We start from the raw sequence: 12667 nt of genomic DNA on the forward strand, positions 1-12667 counted from the left end.
AACTGTTAAAAATATCAGAGTTTGCTTTTCTTGTACTGAGAAGTGATTCTGAATAGAAAGAAGAGTTTCTCCATTGAGTGCTACAGTTTCCTCTCTTGTATCTGTGAAGCTGAATTGGATAACCAAGAAGAATAGCCCCAAGTGCACTTTAAATAGGCATCCTGCCTCTAAGGGAGATGTGGTTTGTTGGAAAAAATAAAATAAAATAAAGAAATAGAGCATGGCCAGCTACAACAGAAACTTGTAGAGGTAATTAACAGTGTTTTTGTTTGTTTGTTTGTTTGTTGAATCCTGAGCTCATAGCAGACAAACTTTTATCAATTAAAATATTGATATTGATGTTTTTGGTCCAGAAACAACATTTGTAAATTTTTGTTGTGGATTTTTAGGACAATTAATAAATCTTATTTGCCATTACTCTACTCACTACAAGAACATTTGAAAAACAAAGAGAAGTACCATTAAGGAAGCACTCTCCTCACTTCATCACTAGAAGAGAGTTAAGGCTATTATTATAGAATGTAGCCTCCCCGATTTTCTTCTTATAAATTAAATAAACAAATATAGTACCTTATTGGTACCAATAAACAATGAGTTCCAGAAATTCCTTTAATGCCCAAATCCACATTTGCTCATGGCCCTTATATGAAATAGCATAATATTTACTAGTAACCTATACACATCTTTTCTTCATAATTTAAATCATCTCTAGATTGCTTGTATTATCTACTATATATTGTACTTACTTCATCACTACTTGTTATGGTATATTATTTAAGTAATAATGCAAGAAAAATGATATGACCAACATAAGCAAAATTTTCTCCTCTGAATGTATTTGTTCATATTTGGTTGATTTTTTAAGAAGACAAAAGCACATTTATTTCAATATCAGCATAAGTTAAATAAAAACAAAGAAAATGCCTTCATATCATAGGGATACATTGAGGTAAGGTCAATTTCTAAAGTCAATAGTAAAAATTTTGTAAATTGCCCAAAGTGTAATTGCACTGAGCATGCTCTTCATAAGGGAAGGGAAAAGTGAATAATCAGGTGATATCAAGATATCCCAACTCTTCTACCTGTCTCCTAGCAATGTGTCAATCTCCACCAAATACATCCAGAAATAGGCAAAGAGTCTTGAAAGACTTCTGATTTTCTTCAGGCTCTACTCTGTGTAACTGCAATACTCAACTCATAACCTTAATCCAAAAGAGGAGGCATCCACATTCATTATTTGGTCGAATTTACAAATGTGAACCAGTATATACAAAGGACCATGTACAAGTCTATATAAAGAGGCACACTTTATTTATTTATTTTTTTATTTATTTATTTATTTATTTATTTATTTATTTATTTATTTATTTTTGAGACAGGGTTTCTCTGTATAGCCCTAGGCTGTCCTGGAACTCACTTTGTAGACCAGGCTGGCCCTTGAACTCAGAAATCCGCCTGCCTCTGCCTCCCTAGTGCTGGGATTAAATGTGTGTGTCAACACCACCCAGCAAACAGGCACACGTAATGGCCCCTTACTACATGCATATGTAATGAAGGTAAATTTAGCTGTACAAATAATAAAACTTTTAAGAAATGGCAGGAAATTGAAATAGAGTCAACAGTCTATCCACTGTCTCCCAAAGAGCACCAGTGCCTCCCAAAAAAGCATATGTCCTGGAGAGAGTGTGCTATAGCATGATTTCCTTAAGTCATCCTGTTTCTGTGCTCCCTGAATTGTCATGAACATTTTTCTGTGTATGAGTCCCCTTTGTACTTTTCTTTCCAAACAAACAATGAAAAAAAAAAAACCCAAACAAAAATAAACCCAAAATCAATTTAAATTTTAGTTTTAAATTTGTATAATTTGAGAATTTCTAAAGTCACTATCCAAACTTTCTATATTTTTTTGGAGATAGGATTTCATTAGGAAGCTCTGGGTTGTCTTGGAATTTAATATATGAAGCATGTTGACCTGGAACTCACAGATCTACCTAACGTATGAATTAAAGTTGTGTACCTGTATGTCCATCTTAATTTTTCATATCCTAGCATAGAAGCCAAAGGACATTTAAAGAGCACTTCTTCATTACAGTGAAATAGAAAGCATTTTGTACATGTTATTTTTAAATCTCTTTTTTCTAATTTCTCATCCAACTTATTCTGATAAAAGTTTGCCTTGCCCCAATTCCTCTGATATCATCCCCATTTTCCCTACAATCTGATTCACTCCATTTTTGTTTTTACTTAGAAAAAAGTTATATTCAGAATAACAAATAAAATAAAATAAAACAAAAACAAACAAATGAAAATAGGGGGGAAGCAAAAAAACTCCAACCAACCAAAATAAAGAATACCCCCCCCCCAAAAAAAGAAAAAAAAACAGAAGCAAAAGAGGCAAAGAGAAAAAAAAAGGTGTAAAAAACAAAGATGCAGATACACATGTGTATATACACAGAATTCTATAAAACTACAAAACCAGAAGCCATTATATGGACAGATAGAATATATAAGGTTAAAAGAATGCCATTAAACACCATTATGAGACATGTGGAAATCTATGCTTCATGCTCCCACTGACTCTAAAAGGCAAGGAAGCTACTTTGGCTGCAGTATCAGTGACTGCAGACACACAGGTGAGAAATAGGGACATAGAAAGCTTCTGAGAGAAACTCTGCACTCCCATACATACAGCAGCTCCCCTAAAGTAATATCTTAGATAGTAATATTCTAATATTCTATCAAAGAGAGCTATTAAAAATGGTTATGAGGATGTTAATGTGTGGCTCTCCATAATCCGTGGCTTCTGGCAGAGGTAGATGAGCAAAGACTCAGGTGGGCAGGTTAAGTTTTCTTCATGGGACTGACCACTGGGAGTTTGACTATGTAGAGAACACAAATTAGACAAATTAGACTTATGTCTCCTCCTGCTCCTCCTCCTCCTCCTCCTCCTCCTCCTCCTCCTCCTCCTTCTTTCTCCCTCTCCTGCTCCCCCTCCCCCTTTCCTTTCCCGTCCCCCTCCCTCTCCCACTCCTTCTCCTTCTTTCTCCTTCTCCTTCTTTCTCCTTCTCCTTTCTCCTTCTCCTTTTCCTTTTCCTCCTACTCCTCCTTTTCCTCCTACTCGTTCTTCATTTCTTCCTCCTCTATTCCCTCATCATCATCATCTTCCTCCTCTTCTCTGAGGAGTTATAATTATGAAGCTTGGACTCGTGAGAACTGGGAGATGATTATTATTGGGGTATATGTTGTGAAATTTAAATTAATGAGTTAAATATATGTTGGAAAAAAAAGACCCATGCAGGATTTTTGCATGTTGCCAGAGTGAGTTTATGTTTGAGGGTGCTGCTCTGTTTAGTGTGCTTTCTTTTCTTTTTGTCTCCCATCCTCTGTGGCTCTTACAATCTTTATGACTCCTCATTTTCAGTGTTCCTTGGGTACTGATAGAGTGAACTAGATGAAGACATCTTATTTAGGACTGAATGTTCCAAGTTTCTCATAATTGGAACACTGAATTGTTTTGGGTCACTGTATTTGTTCCTGCAGTCCAAAGTTTCTCTTATAATGACTGAACAAGGCACACATGACTACAGAAAAATGTCATTAGGTATAATTTGATAACTCTGTTCCTTTATCAGAAGGAGGGTTTGTTTTTATGGTAGTGAAGCTACACTGCATGCTACCAAAGGAAACTGTAAACAGCAACCCTGGTACAAATTCCTTTTTGTAGCAGTTTTCTTGGCCTACAAGATATGTTGTTGTAGTAGTGGAATACAGTATGTGGAAGTCACAAACCAATATATGATTTAATTTGAAGTCCAGCCCACATGATGGAATCTATTCCTGTCTCTGCTCTGGAGTCAAAGTATCTGACACTAGGAAAACCAGTGGCTTAGGGGAAAATCAAATACAACTGTTCAGCTTCAGTGAACACAGAGAAGACCAGCTGGTGCGTATTCCATAGCCCTCACCCATCTTCTCTGCTTGTTCATTGATATGTACGTGTTTTATCCAGCTATAGGGGGCCTTGCCATCAGATTGTGGAGAGAAAAAAATATCCTTGGGGCTAGGCAGAATTGTTTAGGGTTTTCAATAGGCCCCTATGGCCTACAACTTATTTATATGTTAATATAATTTATCTTATTTTCTTATCTATAATCCTACTAGTCATTAATACATCAATTAGAAATGCATGCAAATTTGTAAATAAGATGCATTTGAAATTAAAGTACTATAATAACCCATACTAACATTAATTTTGAAAACTTTTTAGTTCAAATACAATAACTATTATAGTTTTCATTATAATAAAATCATTGGAGGTCTCCCATGAAGCAGGCAAAATTTGTGTACTTAAAATCACTTTGGTCTAAATATAACTGTTTAAGAGAAAGTAAAAATGGTATTCTGAGTACATGGAAGTTAAAAATATATGACACATATCTAAATTTAAATGGTAGAGAGCTCCCTTATGAACATTGCCATATAAAGTCATGCATTTTCAGCTAGCATATGTTTTGTAAAGTCAAGTAGTATGTGACTCATGTACTTCTAAATTCACAAAGAAAATGTAACTATGTTACATCTTTGTAAATATGACCAGGGTAAAATGAGAAATGTGGTGTTGCCATATATTTAGAATGCTGAAATAAATTTCCAGTTATTTGTTAGAAATTCAAGAAATAATTTTGTAGAGTAGTAATTGGCAATGAATGTAGAAATTGTAACCTTTTTGAAAAGTTATACATCCTAATATTTTTGTTTCTCGTTTATTAATTTTAGGTAATGTTCTGACTAAATATTATTATGACTAATTATGCCATATGTGACAATTCAATTAGAATCATCAATTTCATATTAATATTTATATGATTCAATCTAAAATTAGGTAGGTTAAACATGTTAAAACTAAAAACGATGCGAAAAGATAAGAAATAATTTATTTAATAAAATGTCATGTTATTAAATCTTGTAGGATATATGAGGATATATATATATATCACTTTAAGATTGTCCTTGAAATTATCAGCTTTCTCAATCATGTGAATTATTCCTGAGTAGAGAAAATGTGTATGTTTTACTGCTCACAACAGAAAAAAACAGTGTGCATTGATTATATAAAGTAACTCGTATTCTAATATAGTCCACTTTTGAACTATAAGACATATAATTAACAAAGTCACAACTAATATTGTCACATTAGGGTATGATACAAAAATAGCACTGAACTTGGCAAATGTTTTTTGACATTTACATATTTTAGATTACTTTATTTTTGTAGCAGTTGACTTTAGGGATGGTCTCCATGGAAGCATCATAAGCTGGGAGATCGATACCAGGCTCAGCCTCAAACACCTAAACACCCAGTCACTCTATCTTTCTGGGATAAAAGCTATGCAGTAACATAGCTAGTGGACTTAGATATTTGGAATTATTCATTATGTAAGTTTGAGTCCTGTCTACAATAAACTTCAGAAATTGAAACAGAATCAAAATTTATGTCCCTGAATGTCTCCGATGACTGTAAGGTCACAGAAAATACATTTTAAAATCAGAATGGCAATATGCAGAACTGTACAGAGTATCTGAAATCTGGAAGTCCTCTTTCCAAATAGGGTTTTTAAATGGGTTGCTACATGAGTTAGAGAAAGACTATTGTACACTATTTTCAACATGAGAGTGAGTATATTAATGGATTGTCACATTCAGATACATATTGTGGTGTGGGAACATTGTTTTCTCTAAATGTTGTCACATGGCTTCTGTTTTATTTTTCATAGTACAATAGCATAGTGAATATTTTCTGAAATATCTTTTCCAGAAAATCCTATTAGGGCATTAAAACTTCTGATATCACATTTAAATGTTTTAATAGTTTTATAGTTTTAAGGATGCACACATACATGTTTCTCTGGACTTATCTCAACTGTGGAATTCATAATCTAAGTGAAGCCACTCTGAGGACCAGTGAGTTAAACCACTGGAAGGAAATGACTCATCAGGAATGTATGGTTCTTATAAAGTTTAGCTGCTTAGTAAAATATTCAGCATGCCTTATAGTTAGGTCAAACTAGGAAATAAAAAAATAGCCTTAAAAGTTCCCACAAATTCTGAAAATGCACAGCTCTATCTTACAGGATATCCCATATTTAGGATAATAAGTATTTGTTAAAAATAGATGGTCCACTGAAAATACAAATATATATTTTAAGAAAGCTATTCTTTGAAAAATAAAAATGCTATCATTTCCAAATTTTCTGATGTGTAAATATTTTAATTAAGTTCTATATATAATATTTCTTTTTCATTTCAGAGAGATGTAATCAAAATAGATTTATTTAAAATTAAATATAGTAGAGTAAAAGAAAATATGAATATAGAATAATTTCTACTATACTATACTACATTTACTTCATAAAACCAATCATAGCAAACAAATGGAAACCATATTTTCTTTGTACATGTTTAAAAGATAAAAACAGTTGAAGGTCTGGGTCTCATGTGGGAAAAATAGATTAAATTACATTCATTGTTCACTTAAAATCACAATATCACTAAAATATTAATTTCATATATCACTATTTTTTATGAATGTTGTTGTCTATAGGGAACATTGTCTTTTTCATCTGGAAAATCAAAGCGTACTTGTTGGGTAGGCTTCTTGATGATGTCCTTATACCTGGTGGTCATCAGGACTTCTAGGGCTTCTAAATGACAAATGTATTACACATATTGTACTGATTGCACTTTGTAGGACATTTAATTCTGACTTTAAGGCACACTGAAAATATCTACCTAGATATTTATCCATTCTTTCCCAAGAGCAAATTATGTGTTAGACATAAGCTTGGAAACCTTCACAATCTTTGGAATATAAGTGATTAGAATTGCTTTTGAATATCAATGTTCTAACAGAAATTGCTAAGTAGGTGATATATGGTATATGGACTCACCACAAAATGATTTCAATTTAGCAAATACTGGGAAAACTGAGTCAATCTTATAAAAATCCTTCTAGAAAAGCCTTCACGTGCTATCATTAATCACGAGTTGGTGGTATCTAGTATAAAAATAAAAACCACCCGACACAAAATTTTATCAGATGGAAAACATAAACATAATCTTAATCTATTGACATAATTTTCAAAATCAAGTACATTTACAGAGGCTCAGGTGTAGGCTTTTATTTTTCAAAACCTAGTTTAATAAGGGTTCTTAACTGCTTTAACCTCCCTTCTATTCCACTACAGAATAGAGGCAGTGGACAAGAAATAAATGTAGGGCAAAGGGGAGATGTGGAATTGTTTGGAAATAGTTCTTTGATATGATTCTGATCTTCATTGCCAGGGCATCAGAAGTTCATCTTAACAGAATAAGCAGTGGTAGTTTGACCCACTAGCAAAAACCAGCCACCAAAAGGCAAAGGCAGTTTGTTCCAAAAGAAACTGGGAGGCTGGGAAATCCATGATGTCCTTGTTTTAAGTAACTGAGTAGTATTCCATTTTGCAAATGAACCACATTTTCTGTATCCATTCTCTGTTTCAGGGGCATCTGAGTTGTTTCGAGCTAATAGCTATTACAAATAAGGCTGCTATCAACATAATGGAGCAAGTATCCTTGTGGTATGGTAGAGCAACTTTTAGGTAAATGCCCAGGAATGTTATAGCTGGGTCTTAAGGCAGAACTATTTCAAATTTTCTGAGGAATTGCCAGTTTGATTTCCAGAGTTGTTATACTAGTTTTCAATCCCATCATCAATGCAGCAATGTTCCTCTTTCTCCACATCCTTACCAGCATGTGCTGTCTCTTGAGTTTTTGTTTATCTCTATTCTGTTTGAAGCAAGGTGGAATCTTGGGGTCATTTTGATTTGCATTACCCTGATGACTGAGATGTTGAACAGTTCTTTAAGTGTTTTCTGTCATTTGAGATTCTACAGTCGATTATTCTTTGTTTAGCTTTGTAGACCATTTCTATTTTTTTCTATTTTTTATTAGATATTTACTTACATTTCAAATGTTATCCCCTTTCCTGGTTTCTCCTTCCAGAATCCAACTATTCTATCCCTCCACCCATTTCTTCATGGGATTTTTTTTCAGTCTAATTTCTTTACTTCTTTATATATTTTGGATATTAGCTCTCTATTGGATTTTGGGTTAGCCATGATCTTTCCGCAATCTCTAGGTTGCTGTTTTGTCTTATTCACAGTATCCTTTGCCTTACAGAATCTTTTCAGTTTCATGAGATCTCATTTGTTAGTTTTTGATCTTTTAGCCTGAGCCATTGATGACTTGTTGTTGCAATGGGTTCAAGGCTATTTCCCATGGTATCTTCTACTAGATTCAGTGAATCTGATTTTATGTGGACCTCCTTGATCCACTAGGACTTGAGCTTTGTACAAGTTGATACATATGGATCAATTTAGATTCTATTATATGCAGAACCCCAGTTAGACCAGCACCATTTGTTGGATATGCTTTCTTTTTCCCAATGTATAGTTTTGGATTCTTTGTCAAATATCAAGTACCTATGAGTGTGTAGGCTTATTTCCTGGGCTTCATTTCTGTTCCCTTGATCAACCTGTTTCTCTGTAACAATACCATGTGTTTTGTTTTGGTTTGTTTTTAATCACTATTTCTCTGAAATACAGCTTGAGATCAGGAATAGTCATTCCCCTAGAAGTTCTTTTATTGTTGACAGTAGTTTCACTGTCCTGTTTCTTGTTATTTCATATCAAGTTAAGAATTATTCTTTCTATTAAAAATGAAGGCATCATGAATTTTGAAGGCAAATGGATGGAACTAGAAAATATTATCCTGTGTTAGGTAATCCAGACCAAAAGTACATACATGTTATGTATTCACTAACAAGTGGATATTAGCCAAAATGTTAAGAATACCCATAGTACAACTCACAAACCATATGAAGCTTAACAAGAAGACCCATGTGTGGATACTTCAATCCCCTATAGAAGGGAGAAGAAAATAATAATTAGAAGCAGAGGGAGGGATGGACCTGGGAGGGAGAGGGGAGGGAGAGTGGATCAGAAGGGTTTTCAGGGTCAGGTATGAAGGGAGACAGGAGAGAAGACCAGTGGGATAGAAGAATTATCAGAAATATGTGACAATTTAGAGTGGAGGACACAGGGAACCTCTAGAAAGTCCCAGACAATAGGGATGTGAAAGGCTCCCAGGACTCAATAGGGATAACCTTAACTGAAATGGGGATATCAAACCTAAGCAGACCTCCAGTAGATAGATATGTCCCCCATTTGAAACATGGGGCAGCCCATACATCTTCAAAATTATTAACCCAGACTTGTTTCTGAATAAAAGAAATACAAGGACAAAAGTGGAGCAGTGACTGAAGGATAGGTCATCCAGAGACCAGGCCAATTTGAGATCCATTCCCATGCAGTCACCAAACCCTGACCATGTTGCTGATGCCATGACCGGAGTCTAGCATAGTTGTCCTCTGAGAGGCTTTACCAGCAGCTGACTGAGACAAATGCAGATACTTATAGCCAATCATTGGACTAAGGTCAAGGACCCTTACGGGAGAGTTAGAGGAAGGACTGAAGGAGCTAAAGGGAATTGCAACCCCATAGGAAGAACAACATTATCAACTCACTGTACCCCTCAGAGTTCCCAGAGGCTAAGCTGACAAGCAAAGAGTATACATGGGCTAGTGCATGGATCCTACTACATATGTAGCAGAGGACTGAATTTTCTGGGCTGAGGTTGTGCTTAGTTCTGTAGAAACTTGACCTCCTAGGGAAGGGGAATGTTAGTGGGATAAGGTGGGAATAGGTGGGTATGTGGGGGAGCACCTCTCAGAACCAAGGGAAGGAGTGATGTGGTGAAGAACTCATGAAGGGGCACCAAGGAAGGAGGGCAATATTTGGAATTTAAATAAATAAATATAATAATTTTAAAAAGAAAAGAAAAAAGAAAGGAAAGGGAAGGAAATGAAAGAAAAGAAAAGAAAAGAAAAGAAAAGAAAAGAAAAGAAAAGAAAAGAAAAGCAGAGGAGAGGAGAGGAGAGGAGAGGAGAGGAGAGGAGAGGAGAGGAGAGGAGAGGAGAGGAGAGGAGAGGAGAGGAGAGAAGAGAAATTTGGAGGCTCTGCTAATTGGCCCGACTCTGCAGAAACAGCAAGAAGCTGCTGGAATAACAAGAAGTTCTTTGGTACATTTCTCTCTAGGAAGTCATGACAAGCAATGATCAGTGAAGAAAGCAAGACAAACCCATGTCAGAGCTTAGTCAGTGAACACCAGTGTCACCAAAGCCAAATGAAGACCAGCAAAGAGCACAACGTAAACCACTGTCAGAGCATCATCAACTGCCTGTTGAGCTACACTTACACCCTTACAAAACATCACCTGTCCTATCAAGCATCTGCTCCAACAAAACATCACTTGCCCCTTTTCCAGGCAGCTTTCAGGAAAACATCTCTGTTTTCAGAAAACATAGTCTTATAAGACAGTTTCCAGAAAAAAAAAAAAAAAATCACATGACACAACTGAGTCTCCAAAGAAACCAGAAATTTCCACTTCACTGGGATTCATTTTCTAGATTCCAATTAAGGGATCTCTTAACATCCCGAAGCTCTAGATCATGTGGAATTGATTCAGATCTCGAGACTTCACAGGTATCCTCACAGACATTAGTATATTACACACACGCGCACACACACACACACACACACATTTCATGCATGTGAGAGCAGAGAGGATAAAAATAAATCTTTAAAATCATTAATAAAGAGTGTCTTATATATACTATTTAACACTATGTTCCACTCTGTTCAGTCAAAAGAATATTTTAAGATTCAGTTATTTGAATCTTTGAGATTCAGTCATTTGCCCACAAATCTTTACATCAGCTTTTTAAAAAAGGGTACACATAATAGCATAAAATTATTTTACCTATTATTTTATCTATGTTATCTACTGAATATCCAAAAATATAACTGTGAGAATCTAGGACAGAGAAGGGAAAGAGTAAACAGGACACAAATACTAATATATGATGAGTCACAGCTAAATAGAGGCAACATAATCTGGTGAACTAAGGCAAAATTTATATCTAATTTTTTATATATAATGATGATGTGCTATGTAAATAAAAAATACCAAAACACAGTGTTTGAATGTTTTTACTAAAAAAAATTTAAGCAGATATAGTATTACTTTGATAATATGTAATGCATTTTGTGTAAGAAAATATACAATACACTGTAGCTCGTAACTTCCTGAAATAATATACTTTTATGTATTAGTTAAAAAATAAATAATCATTTAAAGATCAATCTTCAGACAAATACATAATAAGATATATCAAAATTTTGTCTTGAAAGAAGACTTAGTAGAAAGAGTACTAACTGCATAAGTTGTGGACTTAAGTTACAGTCTCCTGAAGACACAGAAAGCAGGCCATGTTTACACATATCTGTAAGTCTTAGTATTTCTACTATGAGATGGGAGGAGACAGAGAATCCACAAAAGCATGAGGGCCAGTAAGCCTAGTACAGACAGTAGCACAAAAGAACTCATCTCAAAGAAGACAAACTCTCCAGATTTGCTGTTGAGATCCACAAATTTATCCGAATATTTTATATATTTATATATGTATAATATTGTATATTGGGCTTATTCAATACAAGTTTGCATCTGCACCTCAATAGCATGTAGTTTCATTTACATATTGAACATAATTTTGAGAGTAATATGCAGAATGCTAGAAGATTTCTAAGAAATTTCCAACCAATATGATTGGTTAATTTTTTCTTCCATATAAAAACATAGTTAATCCAAATAGATTATACTAATTATGAGAGTATAAGGAGCATAGGTAATTATGTTTAATTGATACTCAAGATACAGAGGCTATGAAGTGATCACAGAAAGGGATCTATCATGACTGCCCTCTGTAAGACCCAACAAGCAGCTGAAAGAGTCAGATGCAGATATTTGCACCCAACCAACAGACAGAAGCTGTGACTGCTCTGGTTGAATTAGGGGAAAACTGGAACAAGCTGAGGAGGAGGGCGACTTTGTAGGTGGACCAGCAATCTCAATTAATCTGGAAGCCAGAGATCTCCCAGATACTGGAACACCAACCAAGCAACATACACCAGCTGATATGAGGCCTCCAACATATATACAGCAAGGACTGGCCGTTCTGGACTAGGTCAGAGAAAATGCACCTAACCCTCAAGACACTAGAGGCCCCATGGAGTTTAGAGATATGGTAGGGTGGGGATGGGGAGTGGGGATAATCTTGTGGAGACAGGGGAGGAGGTATGAGATGTGGAACAGTCAAAGGTGGATCGGGAGGGAAATAAACACTGGAGTTTAAAATAAATAAACAAATAAAATTATCTTCCATTGATATTTTATGTATCTTCTAAATGGTCTAAATGTTTATTTCAATTTTTTTCCTGAATAGAAATCACATTAATATCATAACAGATACGGAGGCTATGAAGTGATCACAAAAAGGGATCTATCATGACTGCCCTCTGTAAGACCCAACAAGCAGCTGAAAGAGTCAGATGCAGATATTTAGTTAATTGTGATTAAATATTGGTAAAATTTCCAAATAAAAAGTAAAAAAAATATTGTTTCAATGTCTTTTCTCTAAACACACCACTCATGTGGCTGGTGAAATAGACAC

This window comes from Mus musculus, chromosome 3 (assembly GCF_000001635.26).
Source record: "Mus musculus strain C57BL/6J chromosome 3, GRCm38.p6 C57BL/6J".
Classification (NCBI taxonomy): Eukaryota; Metazoa; Chordata; class Mammalia; order Rodentia; family Muridae; genus Mus; species Mus musculus.